This window comes from Lepeophtheirus salmonis, chromosome 3 (assembly GCF_016086655.4).
Source record: "Lepeophtheirus salmonis chromosome 3, UVic_Lsal_1.4, whole genome shotgun sequence".
In the NCBI taxonomy this organism is placed as follows: Eukaryota; Metazoa; Arthropoda; class Copepoda; order Siphonostomatoida; family Caligidae; genus Lepeophtheirus; species Lepeophtheirus salmonis.
Window position 1 is genome coordinate 6,412,913 of NC_052133.2, and position 22,208 is coordinate 6,435,120.

At 29.8% G+C, this 22,208-nt stretch overlaps 1 protein-coding gene and 1 long non-coding RNA gene across 6 annotated transcripts in view; one reads left to right on the plus strand and one right to left on the minus strand.

Moving 5' to 3' along the window:
- LOC121114281 (3',5'-cyclic-AMP phosphodiesterase 4C) overlaps window positions 1-22,208 on the plus strand; it is a 404,803-nt gene that overhangs the window by 45,564 nt on the left and 337,031 nt on the right. The window lies entirely within an intron of this gene.
- LOC139904904 (uncharacterized) lies at window positions 1,876-20,522 on the minus strand. The gene is made up of 7 exons (XR_011779173.1): window positions 20,388-20,522; window positions 19,941-20,178; window positions 19,806-19,878; window positions 13,338-13,383; window positions 3,524-3,614; window positions 2,561-2,790; window positions 1,876-2,116 (listed from the first exon to the last, which is right to left on the minus strand). It is a non-coding gene; the product is annotated as an uncharacterized lncRNA (long non-coding RNA).

The window sequence follows — 22,208 nt, forward strand, 5'->3', positions numbered from 1 at the left end:
GCCAATTTTTTTTATCAAATTATTCTAATGCACCCTTTGGAAGCCCTACAAATTATACTTCTGAAGCAGAATAAAAAAATAAATTTCAATATCATAGCCATTGGTGTCAAAAATTGCCTCGACTTGACCTTGCAAACGGGAGCAAATTTTGATGACAGTCTCTTTCATGGGATTCTGTAATTCCTCACGTATCCTGTACATCAGCTCGGATTTTTTTGTTGCAAGAAGATCTGTTGCTGTGTTGCTCAATTGAGTCCCACACAAAGAGGTTCATGGAGGTGAGGTCTACTAAGATTGGAGGACAAACATTGGCCCAACAAAGTCAATAAAAATATTTATGAAAATTAGGTGAACGTTTTTTTTATCAGAAGTTGAGCTATTTGCATCTTCTATATATATATATATTTTTTTTTTTGGAAATCCCTTCCAACACACTTTTTAATCCGCCCTTTTAGTACAATTGGAATCCCTAACAGTGGACATTGTGCCTTTTCCAAGATTATGTAATGAATATTTTGTTGATGAATGTTTTAAAAAAATGACCCCATAAACTTCCTGGTATCCGCAAAAATTCCAAACAACATCCTACCTGTGCATGAGCTAAAAGTTCGATGTTCAACAATGGCTGCATGGTACATAAATAAAGAACGAAAATTATTTGTGATGTTCTCCCTTCCTTGATTAATTGTTCAAGATTGTTTTTATGTTGAATCACCACTTTAATCTATATGAACATATTATATTTACTGATAAAGAAATATACTTTATTGTAAAAGACTTCGTATTTTTTTCTAATAAATAATTCATATCCTGATTGGCTGCAACGCTTCTGTTGGAAAAGGTTGATGGCCTCTTAATATTCTACATAGAGGGAATTTTTTTCTTTTTCTTAATCAGTTTCTCTTTTTCTTACGTACACAGAATAAATAAGGAGAAAATCACAGATATGAACCCTTGGAATGCTTTCAATATATGTATCCTCGTTTTTTTCTTACATGACGTTATGAAGTCTCTAATTATTAACTTTCTATTTATGTTCCATATATCAGGACGTTTCCTCCAAGATACCATTGTTTATATACCACCATGGTCAAAAGAAAACCATTATTTTCTTATTTCAAATTCTATGGGGCGTGTGTGGTGTTTACTTTGTAAGGAACACGGGAAAGAGTGACGCCGTCATGCAGCGAGATAATATAACTCCATGAATGATAATGTAATGGTTTAACGCTGCAAAAAAATGAATATTAGGCCCCCAAGCTAAAGACTCTCACATCACCTTGCGGATAATATACTTTTTTCTATTTTGCTCATGCACTACTCTCATTCAATTCTCAAATATTTTGTTTTTGTTAAGTTGGCATACATGTCGACAAGTTTGCATCGTTAGTTAGTAATCAACAAATATGAGGTTAGATGTCTTTTTAGTGTACTCTACGATTTTCTATTATTTAAAAGAAAAAATTTAAAGAAAAAATCAATTTCATACTTACAACTTTTGAAAGATCGTTTACACTACAAAAACAGTTATTTCTTACAATATTTAAAAAAAAAAGACATGGGCAGTTGGTTAATTAACTTCATTTATACAGAGTGAGTACCCAAAACTTTTATTAGCATAACTAATTTACAATAAACGTGATTGCTATGGAATCCAGAAAAGACAGCTCAAAACCAATTTGGGACATGTTTATATACTATATTTAGCTAATTTTTATATTCAATGTGTCCTCCTTCACAAGCATTAACAGCCCAAGACGCCGGCGAACAGATTGTCATCTTTTGGCTATGAAGACCGTGCCTATGGCATACCATACTACAATTATAGCTGCTTGGAGCGAATACGTTGAGAGGTGAGGCAGACATTCTTCTCTTAGACGATTTAAACTTGGTAATCCAGAAGTCTTAGGTTAGGGCTGGAAGAGGTCTACATTTAGGGAGGCCAGAAGTTAGCCATATTGTTGCTGCTAAAGTTTTGGTTCTTATTGACTGTATGGTAGCTTTTACCACTATTTCATTCCCTAATGAATTTATTGATGCTCCATGGAGTTTAGGTAGTTGCAGCTTTCTCGGAACAATCGATTTTGTCTACTCTAAGTGTAATTTGCAACACATGCTAAAAATTAGTAAGATTAATTTACGATAGAAATTGAGGATGATTATTATCTTGCTTCTGTGTTCACAGGCCACATGTTATGCTATAGAAATAAATCTGACATTTCCCTTGTATTGTTGTTTTTCCAAGATAACTTTTTGTAATAACTCACCACATATGTGCATGCCTTGAAGGATGTTCATTATAATAAAAATAAATTGAGTTATAGCGAAAAATGTAACTTCTAAACATAATTTTAATACAGCAGTAAAAAAAATGTAATTTTAATTCATATTTGTATTTAGATAATTCTTTGAAATGTCATATGATTTAGTTAATAGGGCTGTCACAATTCTTATATTTTGAAAGTGGATCCGGTATCAATTCTTTTTTTGATATTTCGATATTTTTTCGACTCAAAACAAAAAACGTTATTGTCATTAAGAACACTTTAATTTCACTTACAAGGGTAACTGGTACATATTTGTCCTGGATGGTTGTACGGGGTTACTAAATAAATCGGATGAAACTATAATTGGAAATTGTCTTTTTGGCTTTGTTTTAGAATGGGCAATTGTCTGGCTCAAAAATTTGGGTGTTTACAAGGACTGTCAAAAAGTAATGTAATCGCCATAGCTGAGTGACAACGCGCTTGGGAGATATTATTCTCTTGAGCGTTCGATCCCAGGTGATTCCTATAGAAAGAAATACATAATACTTTATGTGTGTATATGGATTTCACAAAAAATACTCCTAGGTTAGATGGAGTAATTGTAATACTATAATGTTTAATTGTAATTAATCAGTGCAACTCCATCGAACCAATAAAAGGAACATTTAAAAACATACCAATAATATACGATATCAATTCATATTATAATGATATGTACCAATAAAATTTTTTTTTTACGGATTGAAGCTAGTTATTACAAAAGATTGGTAGAAAAGAGTGAACTTTAAACTTGCTAGAATACAATTGCACAATTAGTCTGTACATGTAAATTGAACAAGGTAGTAGAATAAGTAATTTTATAAAAGCCGAATGTTCTCATTTCTCCTTTTCTTACAATTAAATCATACGTCACAGTTTACATTTTTAAGGCGAAGGATGAATTTACATTTTATTGTATAAGTTAATATATACTAGTTGTAATTTGTATAAGCAAGTTGTACAATCGTATCTTTATAAGTTTAAAAATGCACATATTTTCACTTTTCAATTCCTATAACTTTATTATTACATAGAAGAAAAGGAGAGCATTCAGCGGTGTAAAAGTTAACTCCTCTTATTTATTTATACAAGTTGTAATTTGTATAAGCAAATTAATTGGTTGATATTATTGAGTAAGTGTATCATATGATATTTCGTAAACCAACGACAAGTCATGATTTAAGAAGGGATTTGTGCAAAGAAAAAACCAAGAATACCAATTAGAAATGTAAAATGGTTGATGCGTGTGCTCTTTCTTCTTTTTTTTGTTCATTATTGAATAAGTGGCAGGTGTGTTAACATCTCCCTCTGAAAAAAGAATTATAGCCTATTTTAGTATAAATTGGTAAAAAAATCTGTAATAAAATAAATTTAAATATAAATATAATATTTTCTCTGTACTAATGCTTTTGTAAATGTAGAAGGTTCTCCCCTTTATTGAAATTCATTTTCTTTCACGATACAATACATATATTTTTACTGTCTTAGTAAAATTAAGTGTAGGGTTTGGATCTGAAAATCTTAGACCATTCTGAGATCTTTATCATTCTTGTTGGACTAAACTATTTTGATTCAGTCAAGGAATTCAGTCTAGATAGGTCCTGAGGAAAAATTGGATCTATTTCAGCACTACTATAAAATTAAAATTTGATTTGGAGCGATTTCAAAAATGAATTGATAATGGCGTCATGTGTGTTTCCAAATTATTATTATATCTTTTTTTTTTGTACAAGAGTTCAAATTTATTTACGATCTATTGTACCTGCAAGCAGGTCATCAAATTTGAAATTTTCAAACAATTTGAAAGAAAAAATAAAACCACAACAGAATACTTAATCGAACTACACAAAAATAAAAGCAATACTCAAAAATAAAACGAAAAATTTAATCATTCTTGAAATAATCGATGTTTATGTTAGTCTTCATTGCCGTAAAAATTGCTTCTCTATGTTCAATAAAATTATATGGTATTGGTGTTCTATTACTTCTAAGTTTGTATAAAATGATGAAAACTTTCGTAATAGAATCACTAATTTTGTATTGATGGAGACCCATGTAATTAAAAGAAAAATATCTTTGATATAAAATAACTCCATACGTATGGAAAATCATGAACAATATCTTGTCTCTTATATATCTTGTGTCTTTACATTCTGACAAAAAAAAATGAACCGGTGTCTCTGGGACATATTTAAGGCTTGTGAAACTGAATATTTTTTTTAATTCTTCGCCTTTTCATTTTTTGACATTCAGTTAGATTAATCCGACTATTGAAGATCTCACCAACATACTGAAGCTTCCTTTAGATCGACGTTCCAGCCAATTAGATTTTTAATATATACAAAAATATTCAATCTATAGCTTGTCATTACATTAATTATATATCACAACCTTTCTTACTAAAAGAAACAGAAAAAAGGCTCAAAGACAGTTGAATGTCAACAGCTGATATCAAAATATATTGCACATTTGTAAATGACTGAAAGGCGTGGAGAAAATAACTGATAAAGTCATCAGTCCTAGGACTGATCCAATACTAGATATACTTACATAAATAAAAGGGCGGGAAATACAAAATTACCTTTTCCTCAACCTAATGTAAATCTATATAAATTTGCCATTCTATTATCTAAATTAAGACATTTTGTGTATCACATAGAAATACAATTGTATGGCTACGCTTTTAATAAAATATTTTTCAGTAACATTATTTATAATATCGAATAAAAAACTATGTAGGATTGTGAAATTATTAATTATATATATTATATATTGATTTTAAAAGTTCTAAAGAAAATTTTCAGAAATTTGAGAAATATTTCTTTTATTGTGTCAGCGAGTCCCACATTGAAGGGTGTGATTTTCAACAAATAAACTGTCTTGGGAAGAATCAAATAATTTCATACATGTATGCAGCTCGGTAGGTTCGTCCCTATAAGTTACGTAAATCGGGCTGTGCTTTTTCTAATGTTTTCCTCTATTTATTTCGTGCTATTAAACATTCTGTCATCTTTGATAGACAACTGAATATTTTTATTTCTGGAACTATTTCAACCTTTTCCACCTTCTCGGTACCTGGCAGGTTTGTGAAATTTTATGTTCTGGATATTTAACTCCAGTCCTGATTCATTCTTGTATGCCTCAACTATTCTCAAAGTCACTTCCGTATATTTATAGATTTGATTTGCCATACCAGAGTACATGGTTGTAGTATCATCTGCAAATGCTTCGACTTTATACTTTAAATTTCCTGTAGTGATACCTTTGATACACTCCTTGTTATTAATTTACCTAATTTAATTGTCGATCGCCACAATGAAAAGGCTGGGAGATATTGGGTCTCCTTGACAGCAGCCTCGTTTAATTTTAAAAATCCTCTTACCACCCATGTATCTTGTATGTAGGTTGCTCATTCAGCAACCATTCTAATAAAATTTTCTTCCAAACCACGAGTTTTTAATTTTGATGACATACTTATAAATGCAGTCAAACGCTTTCTTGAAGTCAATTGATATCAACGCAATATTGTTTCCTTCCTTTATTCCAAGGGATACCGAGTCTTTGAGTCCCTGCGTTGCATCTTTCATATATCGTCCACGTAAAAACCCTTTTTGTGAATTATGTGTAATAGCGTGTAATACTTTCAGGATCCTTTTTGTTAATATAACACTGTATATTTTGAAAACAGTGTTCAACATTGTGAGTGGTCTTACATTTTCTTTGAGGGTTTGCCCTTCTTTGAGATCAAAATTAAACTCGCCATCGTGAAGTTACCATCAAAAACTCCATTTTGAAAATGCTTCCAAGTATACCTGCTCTAACAATGAGCACAATAATGAGCAATACTTATCATAAAATTCTTTTGGAAATCAGTCAGAGCCTCGGGATTTATTTTATTTATTGTAGTTAGAAATATACAACTTAATTTCAATCTCAGTTATTCTTTCTTCTAATAAAAGCTTGAAAGTATTCGACAGCTTTGGGCTACTGAGGTTTTATCCTCTATTATTTCGTTAACAAAATATACTCCCCTTACGGGTAGAAGGTATGACAGTCTTCTTTTGGGCTTCAACTGTATTCGCAGTTTACCGGAACTTATTTTACTTAAAACTCTTGACCATTCAATATCCTCAGCCCTTTCGGGTGTCATATTGTGTAGCACGTCCTCTATATCCCCAATTATTCCACCAAATTCCGCCATGATCTCTCTAAGTCCAGACAAATCAACCACTGAACAATTTTTAACAATAACTTCAATTGTGTTTTGGACTTTTCTTAGATTTTCCATTCCTCTAATATTAAGGAAGACTCCATCATCTATTTCTAATCTTGCTACTACCTCCGAAAATCTGGCGAGGATGTTTATTGGTTTTTTAAACATTAATACAAAATACTCCGCTCTTCTTTTATACTCATTGACTCTTTGCAAATTATCTTTACTAAGCGATAGTTGCTTAAATATTTTTTTGTTGTGGTTTAGTTCTGGATGGAATACTTTTAAGCTTTTATTTTCTGAATCTTTCCAATATAAATAATTATTTTTTCCCCAGATAGGGTCCGTACGAATTGTACAAATGCCTTGAATACCTCTTTTTATTCCATTAGATTATGACTCTTCATTTCTCTTACCATAATGTATCATCACAGGCCTGTCTTGATTTAATTTTTTCTTCCTTCCCTTCATTACCCCTCTTCACACACACATACTCTCATCAATCTCATCAAATGGTGGGACACTGTCCTTTTTTCCAGGTCAAGAGAATACTTGCTAACTATGTTTCCCTTATACTATAATATCAATGAATTAAACTAAAATCTTACATCATATATTACGCAGAAGCCCTTTCAGCACTCAGCCTCAGATATGTTAAAAAATCCTCCAATTCCGACAAAACTGTGGAATAAAACGGTAACTTACATAGCAAAAGTAGATCCAGACTCGGTTATTTTCCTTTTGATCTCCAATTTCAATACAATTAGCCACTAAAACACAATACATAGCAATACATAAAATCAAATTAAAAGAAACAATTCTAAAAATTTTATGTAAACGACGACTCAATTTTTTATCCAGTAACGACGCTACATTGGTTCCAAAAACAATTTAGCAAGGTAAAGTTTTGAATGCGTCACTACCCCGATACCAATATATCATCAGGGTGCCAATCAAAGCTATTACATATTTCGGTCCAGACCACAATCTTAGACCGTAGACAAATTTAATTGTTTTACATTTGTCGCCCAAATGTTCAGATCTTCTCCTTTATCCGGAAGTATGAGTTTTTTCAAAATGATACATGTAAAATTATTAACTTCCGATGACGTTATTGTAAGTTTAATTTCCCAATTTTGAAACTCACTTTACGTCATACAAAAATCATGTTTAGAATCTGTCCACACTGATCTAGACCTATTTTATGTTGGGCACCAGTCCGGAGCGAACTTGTTTAAAGGATCGAATGATTTCAGTCTAATAAAATCAAAACTGTCTCAGACGGATGATGTCCAGACCAAAGCCCTAAGCTACACACTATGTATTTACATGTATGCGTAACTAAATAGTACATAGCTTCATGGAAAATTACATAGACAGTTCTATTACCTTATTCAATCTTTTGTAAATATCACGCCATTATTTTAATATTGATTCTTTTAATCAATACAAGGATTTATTTTAGATTACATTTGTGAGATTAGCCGTACAAGTTTTTTTATTAAAATAAAGATAATTTATTGACATCTGTTAAGAAAATCATTTTGATATGGTGTGGAAAAAACATTTGATTAAAACTTTTTTTGCCTTGTAAAAATCGCAAAAAATTTACTGTAATGTGTTGGGCAGCAAAATGTAGACTGTGAATTAATGTTAATTTTTGCATTATCACAGCAAGGTTGTGTGATTTCTTTATTGACAGTTTACCTCTACCATTCTTTGTGCATGCATAAAAAATAATTAACATTTCGTTATCACGTCGTCATGAGTGAGAAAAAAGTCAAAATGCCTCTCAGATCTCATAGATACTGAAGTTGAGTTAGCATGAGCTTTACACATTGTGAAGTAGTCTATGAGCCTGGTTTTCAAGGTGGTCAAGATGAAGAATGATGGAGAAGACCTGTCCAGGAAAGCAGGTAGTGGAGGTCAAAATTTAAAGATGGATATGGAGTTCTGGTCCAACTTGGACAATAAGATCAAGAAGGACCCACTAAATCGATGAATACACTGAATCAGGAAGGCCGTGAAGGGCAACTTGAGATTGTTCATATACATATGAAACCCAAATCACCTTCTAACAGAGAATATGGAGGCCAGAAGCTCGAATGTCTACATTTTTCTGCGTAATCCTCAATATAAACTATTTAAGTGATCAGTTTTTTTTTAAGAATATTCTGTTATTTTGAATTCACAAAAGGTTTTTTTTAGCCATTAACCACTATTGAAGTCAGAAACTTTTATAATTTTTTTTTCATCTATATGCAACAGAACATAGATCGAGCTCAAACTTTATATTACCTTTTTTCTTACCGAAAGAAAAAATTAGAAAACTACTTTTTTCTAGAAAATAATTATTCAGTTCTAATCTAATATAGATATTTACCATATATAAATCTAGGTTAACTATCTAATACATTACGTTACTTCGTAACAACTACTAATTTATAAGTAATAATAAAAGTCTCACTTCATTTAATAACGAGCTTTATCAATGCAACTTTTTAGTTTGGTATCATAAATATTTATATATGTAAGTTTGTAAATCCTTTGCATTTTTTAACATTTGAGTTAAATTTTTTTTCAACCTGCAGAGTGTTTTTTTAATTTTCAAATACTGCTTTAACTATTCTTTAGGAAATAACGTCTAAGATGCAATGCATAATTTAGGGATCTGAAGCTCAGAACTCCCCAAAACTTGCTTTCAGTTCCGATGAGTTGAAAACAAGTACACAAATAAAGAATTAAAATGAACAAAAAGTGTAATGAAATTTTTTTTTCCATGATGTTATGTATGTTTGAGATATATTTTTGTAAAATAAAGCCAATAAAAGAATAAAAATTAAAAAAAAAATGTACAAATCAAAACATTTTATTTTTTATTTTTAGTATTTTTTACTATGATTTAATCAAAATATCACTGTTTATTATTGGGGTCAAGAGGCATTACTCAATGTTATAGTTCAGATGTGTTTTGTTTTTGTTTTTCAAGCCATTTTATGAAGTTGTATCAATATTTATTTAAAAAAATCATTTTATGTATTAAAAATCTAAAACTCAACTGTGATACAATTGATGATGTGGGTTAGACTCCCAAAATGACCGACATTTACAATGATGACGTCACACAAAAACGCTCTATATGGAAGGTTTATTTTTTCCTTCTATAATATTACTTTTCATGATACTTTATGTATCCTTTATTAAGTCCTTCAAAAAGGTGTAAGCCAGGTTTATGTTATATTTTCCATCATTGGGAAATAACAAGAACTGTGAATGCAAAATAAAAAAACTAAGCCTCATCACTTCTTTCTCATAGTCGTGATATTAAAGATATAATTACGTTCCACAGAATTAAAAAAATATAAATAAACCTTTCTGCCCCACTCTGAATACTAAATACAGGCTATCTCTTCTACAAAACGAGACTCTCCCTGACCCACAGCACCATCTACCTACCAAAATTAAATATTGCCATCTGTAAGCAAAGTTTCTATAACAGATCAACAAGTCTTTGGAATACAATACCATTTTGCTTACGACAGGGAAATGAGGATGACCTCAAGCGATATTTGGTTATCTCTTTTTTTGTGTAACGCGTATACATAAATATTCTTTACTTTTGTGGTTTAATGTTTCGTTCATTGTGTCATTATAATTTTTCTTTTTTTCTTTGTACTATCACGTTATTTTAAAAAAAATGATATTTTTATTTTAAATGATTCCCTTTTAATAAGAATTATAATTTTTTTATTTATTAACCATTAAATATAAGTATACCTTTTTAGGCTTTGTTTATCGTCGTTGTTTGAAATAAATAAATACATGTTTATAAGAGTTTCCCCGAATTGCTCTCCCTCCTTGAAGAATAGAAAGTCTTTTATTCGTTATTTATAATAGCAAATCACAATTTATTTATTCTTGAAACGCCAAAAGATAATTTTAGAAAATAATAAATGTTAACTTAGAATTACTAGTAAGTTAGTTCTTGTGTCTATTCTTTGAGTATTTCTCTTAATTCATTTCAACTTTCAATATTGTCAAATGAATATTTTATTTTTTTATGATTTTTTTTTAATTGAAACATAAAAAAAATAAAAAGAAGAAAAACGGATGAATTAGTTTACACAGGAGTTATGATTTTAAACTATAATGTTTATTTATATTCTTAAAATGTCATTCCTATAGATATTTTATTTAATTACTAATTGTATTCAAAATATAATGGTAAATAAATTATAAAAATACATTTTCTGTTTAAAGAAAGCTGACAATGTTTTAAATTGACATATTTTGGAAGTGATTGGTGTGCGCTATTGTTCATGTTTCTAGCCTTCCATTAGTATACTGGTAAGCTTGACTTTGTATTCAAAATCCATGTTTGGGCATCAGTTTTTAGTTTCAGTTTCAAGTTTTATTCGTGTTATAAACATTTACTGGCTCATGGATTGTCCAGAAGATAGAGAAGAGGTAATTCCCCTTATTCACCTTCCATAATAATACATAGATGTTAATGTCTGTTTATGACTGATATGAATTCATAGTACAATGGAATGACCCAATTCTAAGTCCATGTCGTTGTGCACTGGCTTACATGAGGTATTCCATGTGATATATTTTAATGTCATGCCTTAGGGAATTTTACATATCCAGTTATTACTCTCTTGACAATAGACTTTTGTGTGTACTTTGCCACAATATTTACTTTTCAATATCCACTAAAAAAAGCTCATTTAAGATCATCTTTATAAGGATGCCAAAAAATGTATACTAAATTAAGTTGAAGTAAGAGACAGCCGTCATTTTGACGTCTGTCTCTTCTAGTATTAATTAATACAATAAAAATGCCTCTGTCCGTTGATTTTTTTTTGCAAAACTGATCTGGAAAATCTTTGAATACATATCTGAATGAAAAATTATGAATATCAAATACAAGAAAAACATCATTTCCTAAAAATTTAAGATAATATATATATATAAAAAGTATTTCAAAAAAGTGATATAAAGGTACAATTATTATTTGTAGGCCTCATTAGAGGTTTAACGAGGACTTAATATATTATATTTCTACATATTTTTTATATCAAAATATGAAAATACTAAGAAATGAGAAATGATGAATATATTATTTTCTATATGAATGATAAACATGGAAGAAATGTTATATTTAGTTATTCTTAATTTAATACATAATAAATTAAAAAGTTCCAAGAATAAAATACAGTATTTCCCAAAACTTTGTTTTATGTGTAAAATCCTGAAAGATCCCAACTATCGAGATAGAACCCCTATAACGGGAAGTTTTTTCTTTATTTTCTAACTAAAAAGTATCCACTACTCTGTATGCTTATGAAAGACGGGCAGTAACATTGATAATTTTTGGTGAGAGTTATAAGTGTAAGTTCTAGTTGTACAGAGAGAACAATTGAGGATCAACATGGATGTAGTTTCTACCTATGTGCTTGTCATATACGTAGTGAGGTTTATGTTTATTTATTTTATTTTATAGCTACTTGTGGCTCGTCTAAAAAAAGGTCTTGAAATCAAAGCAAATCTCCTCCAAAGTATTTTTCAAACTGTGAGGGTTACCTTATCAATATTTAGATTTCTTTTTATAGATACAAAATTTCCTTAGAATTTACAACTCCAATATATTTTATAGTGCTAAATGTTACTGAAACGAACTAGTAACTAAAAATAACGAAGCAATTTTATATGAATGTCTTAGAATACACTTTTATGAGAAAATTATTTAATGAAAAATTATACGGAGTTACTCTACAGATACTTCTTATCTGGTATCATTTAGATGTAATGTAATGTAGAAACACTTGTATTCATACACAGAGTGACTATAAAACTATAAGTTTGAATTATAGAACTAGCTTAATTGTTCTTAGTACATCCGATTTATGAGTTTGATTTGATCGTTGTATAATTGTCAAATTGGCAGATAACAAACATAGAAATAGCAAATATCCAGACCGTCCAGCCGTTCAAAAAACGAATGAAAGATAGGGGCGTATGCATAAGTTGTCCACTATTCTAGAGGGGATAGTAAACCTCTCACGAATGTGTGGGGCCATGAAAAAGAATTCGACGATGCCCAAAATTATAAGAGTGCAATGAAATACGGAAGTTACAAGGTCAAAAAGGTTTAAATTGAACATTATAAGAACGATAATCGATCTTGCTACCATGTAGAAGGTTTTGTTAAATGCATTTCTTATTTTTTTTTATAAAAAACTACTACTTAAAGGCAATTTTTCTTGTAGTTTTCTTTCATCATCAAATAACATTACATTATTAGGAAATCCCTTTTTTTGTGAAATTAATTTAAAAAGAAACATACTATAAAATATTGTTGGCGTCATCTTAGGAATTGTACATAGAAAAAATAAAAAATCTATTTATGAATTCTTCATGCTGATTAATTACTATAAAGTTGATAGCAAAAAAGGAATAAAAACGTTGACTTTATGCCGATTTTTTACTTCAATTTTTTTAACGCAAAATATTTTATGTATTAATAAGTAGTACCCGAGAAAACGTAGACATTTAACAAAAAAAAATTATATCCAAATTTCTTATACCGGTATTAATTGTATATTATATGTACATTAATAGTTCATTTTATAACATTTGGTAAAGATGTATTAATTAAGGCATATAAAGACGTCATTTAGCAAAGATTGTTCTATAAGACAACGTTTGCGTTTGATTTATACGCATCTGAAGACTTAGGACAGGACAGGAAAGACGTTAAAATTTTGGGGTACCGGTACATCCCTTTTTTTAAACAATAATTAATTTATACTCACAGCACATTCAAATATTTTTTGGTCCCATTCACTTTCGAAAATTTGACTGAAATCGAAAAAAAAAGAGTAAACATTAAGGAAGCAGGAAACAAACTTATGGTCTCTTTTGTACACATTTTAGGTAAACAAAACATAAGCAAGAATGTTGGCATAGATGTTCACAATGTTTGAAGCAGATATTACTGTCAAATTGCTTCATTAGGAACTGACAGGTACAAGGAAAAAGGGGGCAAAAAAGGATGGGACATTCCAACTTCATCTATAATGAGTAGTCCATTAAAATCTAAACAGTTTCAATTTTACACTTCAAAAAGATGTCATTTATTAATTCACTATGTAATTTCAACAAAATTAATAAATTAATTAATAGCGAAGTCATCACAATTAATTCGTTATATTGGTGTTTCCCTGGATCATTTATATTCCTTTTTTTTATATGTCTCTTTTTGATATTGTTGTCATTTTTTCTTATCATGTTTACGAGCGAGTTACGCTCCTATATATATTACTCATGTTTGTGTGTTTTGAAGGTGGCACCTTTAATAAAATTAAAATAACAGTCCATTAATTAATTTGTGTTGTGAATTAGGCCCGTCCTTGCCTCTAAAAGGAAAGAAAACGCTCGAGAGAGGTTTTATTCACCTCTCTTAATCACTAATGTAGCTGCCTTTAACGGCAATGATGACCTCCAGGCGGTAGCAAAAGCCTGGCATCTGCTACAGATGTAGTCTTCTGTCATGGCATCCCAGTGCTGGCTGCCAGTGGCTTTGAGGGCCTCAGTGTTTGGATAAAGGACCCTGCCCCTTAACATAAGCCCAAAGGTGAAGTAGAGGGTGTTGGCATAAGGGCTGTAGGAGGGCCAAACGTCTTCAAAAAGAGTTCAAAAGACTAATTCAATAAATTTTTGCAACGGAGATGTGCTTCTTTCATTGTTGGTGTCAAAAGGGGCCTCTACCCCCTCACAAGACTCTTTCCACATGTTTTCCAAAAAAAAATTTATGTAGCATCAAACACCGTTACCCTCCATTTGGTCAAAGTTCTAGCCTTCGGGAAGTACTTCAAAATGAGGTCAAATTAAAAAAAAAAAAAATCTTATATAATGAAGATATAAGAAAAAAAAAAATTATTTTATGATTTTTTTAAAAATTTGTTATTAATTTTTTGACATTAATATGAATTCGTTTTTGTAAGCTAAAACTCATGAAGTAACTATTGACGGCATACCAATATAAATAAATAATTATAAATTTTATATTTATTCATCTATTCATATAATTTAATTTTTTTCAAGAACAAGATACAAAATGGCATAAACATACATAGTTTTTCAATCTTTGAATACTCCATGCATTAATTCATGAAATCAGACTTTTGAAAGTTTTATTCAATTTGAGTCTTGAGTGATTTGTAACAATTAAATCTTTGTCTCTTTTCTCTTCATCAGATGTTTTCTGGGATTTGTTTGTTTTTGATGTGGTTTATTGGTTTACTTCACATGAATAAACTGATTTAAATATTGGAATAAAATGAAACCAAAACAAAAGGGCCAAAATCTTATACAGCTCTCAAATTTCAAACTTTTCATTTAAAACATACACTATAGCGTTTGTGGCTATCAAAGAAAATGTACCAGACATAATTGAATATTTTAGCAACCATAGCTACTTTTTTCTATTTTGAATCAATCCAGAACTTTTGTTATGCACTCCACCAATAAATATTAATTTAAGTTAGCGTTGATCTACTTTAAAACTCCTTTCTTATTTCATTACTTTTATTCCTTTTTCAAAATTACATTTCTCAAAATCATTACATTTGCATGAAGCAATATTTAACAATTGGTTATATACATTTTTGAATAGTGTTCACTTTTTGATAGTAAGCCGAATTTCTTGTGTCGTTGCTCACTTTAAGTAGGCTATTATTTGGATCATGAAGGTTGTCAATCATTTGAAGTAAACTTGTTTAAGGGACAATAGGTATCAACAATGATTCCCATAGAGCGGTAAATTTTAATGTAAGTGTTTTAGAAATTAGTTTATGAGACGTATCCTTCGACGTTGGCTTTAGTTGTATTCACTACCACAAATAACTTCTTAATATATTCCCGATGGTTGGAAGCAAATTTGATAGAAAATATTCGGGCTGACCTATAAGCGGACAAAAGTTTTGCCTTTTTAAGGGGATACTTTTTTATGACAGTGTAAAAATTGACACTTATAAAATTAACTGAAGCTCTGTTTAGAATTGGGAATAAACGTATATCTTTATCGCGGTTTCTTTGTGCAATCAATCAAACCCCAAACAAAAGAACAAAGAAAAACTGTGTTCATTTCTTATATACGTAATGAGTATGTAGATCAATTGTTCTGTTCAAAATCAGTTAGTGCAGCTTCTAGATTCAATTTTGTAGTTTATTCAAGATATGAAGATAAAAACTCATATATATGATATGTATTACATATTAGGTGCAAGTCATTAAATAGATATTTACCAAAATGATATATTTTGCTATATTTTTGTTCGAATTTCACGAGTGAATGTAAGGAAATTAACTTTTTAATAAATCACTATTTAAATTATTCCTTGAAACATTAAAACCGGTGCACATTATACGCGAGTAAAGACAATATTTCTATGAGTATTCTTCTTTTGCAGGATAAAGTATACTTTTATGAAAAAGTTTAGAAAATACTATTTGTAGACTTTACTAACAAACTAACAATTGTATATTTAAAAAGAATCTGATATATTTGTTTATCAAAAAATATCATTTTTTCAAAAACTTTGAATAAAATGTGCAACTCAATAAAAAGATAAAATCGTAGGGTGATTAAATTTTGTACACCTTATTTTCATATCCCAAGGTAACTTATCTGCCATATCCGTAATCGAAATTCCAAAAAAAGTTGAAAATCAAACCGGTCTTATTTATATGTTGCTATATCCCATTAAATTTTGAGATGTCAAAAGGGAGAGAACAATCACAAAAATCATATGCCAAATATTAACAATTCTGAGGAAGACTCTAAGTAGTGATGTCCCTAATTTCTTTCCGACCCCACTACACCTCTCCCCCCAACGATGATAATGAATTTAATTCTTAGTAATAAGACTATTATAAATTTAAGAAGACAGTATATTTTTATAATTTTTACAAAAAAGCTATATTGAATAAAAACAAAACAAAACAGGATAACAGAAATTGTTGGGGATCGATTTTTATGTAAACTTGTAGGAAGGTTATGTATGTCAACAGAAAAAGACCATTAAATTTTGTGAGGTTAAGATTACATAAAACGTTATTTATACTTTTTTTTTGAGAGGTCAAGTTACACAAAGTGTTAAAATTGACCTTCAATTTTTTCACAAATTGAGATATATAACATAAATGTATGGGTCGTGAGAAGAATATTAGAGACTTCCTTCTTCTCATCCACAAATGAAGAGGTGAAGAAGAAAAGGAAAAAGTTAAATATTTCCCCGTTCAAAGGCGTACCCGTCTCAGATACAACATCTATATTGATTAATTACATATTAATATGAATTCATTTTTATACTTAAATTTTTAACATCAAAACAATTTTCAAATCTATTTATAATTAAGATTCTGAGTAAAATTTTATTACTAAACATGAAATTAAACGTAGGATGATAAATTATTTACTACTGAGAAATTTGATGATAATGACAATGTGATAATGTTTAAAAAAAATACCTTATTTAGCATTACTTCATTCTATTCAGTTCATTACTTAATTGAAATAATAGTTTGATCTATGTAATATTATTTACCTTAAGATCTAAAAAATTTTTTTTTGCTCTCTAGTAAGTGTCCATTTTAACTATTATATGATTTAACTTTGATCTGACAACCTTTGTGTAATATCATAGAAGAGTTTTTAATGTTTCTCCACATTCTGTTGGTGTATGCATTTATATAAGGGTTTTTAAATCTTGTGCTTTTAAATAATGAACAATCAAATGTTTCAATGTATATGATATTTAATGACAATTGTTTTCGTCTACACAGATAATTGTGTTGTTTTTTCCCATTCAATTGAAAATATATATCCATGTGGATAAAGCTGATGATTTCTCCAATAAAAATGTTTTATTAATACATAAGGTATGGGGTATATTAGCAGCACAGGTGTTCTTACAAGAGAAATAATATGTGTGGGCAATTGCGTTTTAATATGAGTATGCTCCAGATATGAACAATCTACATAGGCACGTGTTATATTATACATAGGACATCAGCACCTATAAAAAATTCAGTCTAATTACCTTGCTTTTTGATCATTAACAAAATACTTTATCAAATTAGTGAATAGATTTTTAATAAATACAAAAATATTCAATCTATAGCTTGTCATTACATTAATTATATATCACAACCTTTCTTACTAAAAGAAACAGAAAAAAGGCTCAAAGACAGTTGAATGTCAACAGCTGATATCAAAATATATTGCACATTTGTAAAAGACTGAAAGGTGTGGAGAAAATAACTGAAAAAGCCATCAGTCCTAGGACTGATCCAATACTAGATATATTTACATAAATAAAAAAATACAAAATTACCTTTTTCTCAAACTAATGTATATGTACATATATAAATTTGCCAGTCTATTATTTAAATTAAGACACTTTGTGTATCACATAGAAATACAATTGTATGTCTACGCTTTTAATAAAATATTTTTAAGTAACATTATATTATAATATCGAATAAAAAACTATGTAGGATTGTGAAATTATGAACTATATACATATATATATTCATTTTAAAAGTTCTACAGAAATAATAGGACAAGAAAAGTCTGGAATTACCAAAAAGATAAATAAAAGTTAGTATGATAGACTACCGACTGATTTTGGGCCTTTTTTTTTCCCTTTCTTTTTCGGAGGAAAGGTTGCGTGATACAATAAAGTTAAGAACATGAGTGTGGTAATCAAAGTATACATAATAAGATCTGATCACTAAAAAAAGCTATAAAATGGTGGAACATTTTTAATCAATTCTACTTTTATCGCGGCATTATTTTACGAACATAGAAGTTCACACTGAATTTTGTTGTCAGCTGTTGACTTTCCCCCTCTTTCTTAGTGTCCTAAACGTTAACTGATTGAATCCAGATCAGCTTTTGTTGTTAAGGTGTTAACAATTACCAGGAGTTATTGATTAATAATCCCACAGTAAGAAATACTTGGCTAACTACATAATACCAACAGATTTTGAACCTTTTTTCTTTACAAAGGAATGATTGTAAGCTACATTGTAAATCTTATGCGTTTATTTCTTTTTACAAAGTATTATTGCTTAAATCATAAGATTCCGTAATTATCGAATATTTTTATAAAACAACATTCGTTAATGAAAAAATAATCCTATTATTCTTTATTGTTTTTGTTTGTTTTTTCACTTCAGGTAAGGCAATCATTCCTAATTACTTACATAATACTTATTGAATTGAAGTAAGTATATTTTAACTCATTTGTTTATTGTTTTTATACTATTTTTTTATACGCTGTCATAACGAATATATAAAATGATTTCTGAATAAGAATAAGCTTTTTTCCAAGTCCTGAAAAAAAAAATAATACTTTGTTTATATAATAATGACGATTAACGTAATAGGTACACTCTTTTTTTATGTCAATAAGAGTATTATTTAGTCATTAAGTCAATGATTACTTTTAGAAAAAAACACTTGTAACATTTATTTTTCCTCCGTAGGCAGTCTTATTTAATATAATAAGATTATAAGTAGCAGTAAAGGTGAGGATTATAGACAAATATTGATATCTGAATATCCGTATACTTATGGAATATCGATGCTGAATGAAGGATTAGAGTATCTTGACAAAGAAACAGTATCAAATTTGGTAGTGAAGCCACTGGTTACAGGGAGTGTTGTGTCAGTTCTTATTTATTTGATCCAGTCCAGCCTAAGGATTGGTACTTGGAATTGTTCCTAAAAATATCGATGGTTCAATAAGCCAAATAATACATATGAGATTGTATTAAGATTATTTCACATATCTTACAAAAAATATTATTTTTTCGTTATTATACGTACATATTATATTGTTTTTATTTATATAATTCATTAAATTATATAATGGAATATGACGTACCCGTATGATATATATTTTATTAATGCTTTGAATAATTCAAAAATTTACTTAAACTTGTCGATAGACAACATTTGATGTTCTTGCATGCCTAATACGTACGTTCTCCCTTTTTTTCGTAAATATAATAATTCGTTTTTGGTTTTTTAATTTATTTTTTCGCATTTTCAAATCGAAAACTCAGAACTTCAAGAAACTTTTTAAGACAGGGAATCAATCTTGTTTTATGAAAAAAAATCAACTGATTTGCAAAAAAAACAAACAGAATCTGGTCTGATCAGAATGAAACATAGCCGTATGTACGTATTTTAGAATTCAAAACAATTTTACCCTTATGTCCAAAGTCCGTATCTGCCTCTGTTTTTGAAATAAATAACCCTTTGCGTTTGGATAAGCGGACATACTATAATATTTACAACAATAATATTATAATATAGTATATGAATAAAAAAAAATAAAAAATACCCTCAATGACGTCACGAGGAATCGATTTTACACTTTGGACTAAACCACAGTTCTTGGCCCTAAATAAGAACCGACACAACACTTGTTACAGGTAAGGTTGTACTCGGTTCAAATTCTACAGTTTTATCTCTTCTGTTCTCGGTTCTTTTATTTTAACGGTTTAGATTTCAATCTCAAAACAGGCTTAACGATTTTGGTTTCAAATTCTGTTCTAATTTGAGGTGTTGGGTGCAGTGGACTACAAAAAAAATAATTTTAAGGTTATTCAGGTCATTTCCATGTTTCTCTATATAAATGTAATCCGAAACACACTATGTCTATCTAAGGGATATTTCATTTGTTGATTGGTGTAATATATAGATATCGCACCAATTAGACAAATATTCGGGTGAAATATTTAGTATCCTAATTTATAGTATATTTTTATTCTAATATTTCACCTATTACCCATAATTTTACATGGGAATTTGATGGTAGATATAATTGCAGACATATTTAGCAGGTTTGATTACTCATTCATAAACACGTTGCACAGAATACACATAGAGAACTCAGTAGTGATATCCTGGATAGTTAGATTTTTAATTTCTAAATAGATTTGTTCCATATTCTGAAAATAATTAAATAAAATATAATAAATTCAATTAAAGAACATTAGGAGATCTAAGAAGTCCAAACATATTTTTGAAACGTTTGCATGCTTCAACTTCACATTGGGGCCTCGGTTTGAAATGTATAGAATAAAAATGAAATATATGAAAGGATTAACAATTAGTTATGAACCAAAATAAACCTGAGCTCTGTAGCCTAGTGCACGTCGAGAAAATTACCCTTGAACGTGATCGACATATTTCTAATCAGGCAGTCCAAGTAGTTGTGCGTCTCTAGAAACACTGTCTACGCCGTTAGCAAGTACGAAGAAGGGCTGTTTCAAAAAGACCAAATTGACCAGAAGGACTCAAAGTCAATTTGAGCCCATGCAAGATATATTGGGATTTCAACCCCGAGACTATCAAAAGATCTATCATAAAAGTGGTGGAAAGAACTTTGTTACAGTTGAGGTCATTTTGGACACCAGCAATGAAAAAAACCCATTTCCTCTGATGCAAAACTCTTTTGAGTTCTTTTTAACTTTTTTATACTTTTGGCTCCCAAACAGCCCTGATGCCAATTCACTTGACTACACTTTTTGGATGCATGTCGAGGGGAAGGCCTGCAGCAACTGTCATACAAACACCAAGGCCCTTAATTCCACTATCAACCACCACTGGGACGCCATAACAGAAAACTACATCTGCAATGGATGCCAGGCCTTCTGTTGCCAACTGGAAGCCATTATTGCCGCTATGGGTGACTATATTACCGATTAAGAGAGCTCAGGCATCTATTTATATTATTTATTTTTTTGAAATTGTGTAATTAATTATATCTTGTTGAATTTTAAAATTCAAAATGTCCAGATTTTAATACATCCATCAAAAATAAAATCAAAGATTAGAGCTAAACATTGTTTACTTATACGAAATTTTGACATAGTGCTAGAGAGGGCGCCGTCTTTTGGCAAAATAATACAACTTCCTGAATAATAATATTATTAAATAAAAAATATAGGTAGGTTATAATCATAGATCGTGCTTTGTTATTCTTCCGAGCTACAGCCATTTTTGACGTCCTCAATCAAGGCCAGCTGCAGAGAAAGACTTGGGAATTTTTTTTGTAAGCTGTTGAAAACTGTCCTTTGACTTCATTTTTCATTATTATTTGAGACGTAATAAAAGTGATATTAAGTAATAATTTATTTAAAAGTATTCCTTAAATGAAGTGGTTCTTCTAAAGATTAGTTTAGGTAAACCGAAAAGTTAATTTCAAGAGCCTATTCTCATGAAAAAGTAAAGACTACAAGGTTCAAGAGATCCTCTACTTCTGTAGTTTGACTATTACATATTTGTTATTACTCCTTACTATTTTATCATGATCAAAGTCCCGTGATAGTTAGGCGGTTACATTGATTCAACTAATTTCTGAGGGGTTTTAAAAGCTCAAAATGAAGGATTTTCAATCATATTGAAAGGAAAAACTTGATTAAATAATCTCTAAATCTATAGATGTCATACTTATCCCTCAGTCAGACCTTTAAAAGTTAAATATTTTATATATTGTAAAAGTGCAACCATACAAATTTCATGCTTGCTGTGTGCATGCAGTTTTTGATATTCATACATGCATTGGACCAATGTTCTAATAAAGTTCAATATGAGGTCACAGTAG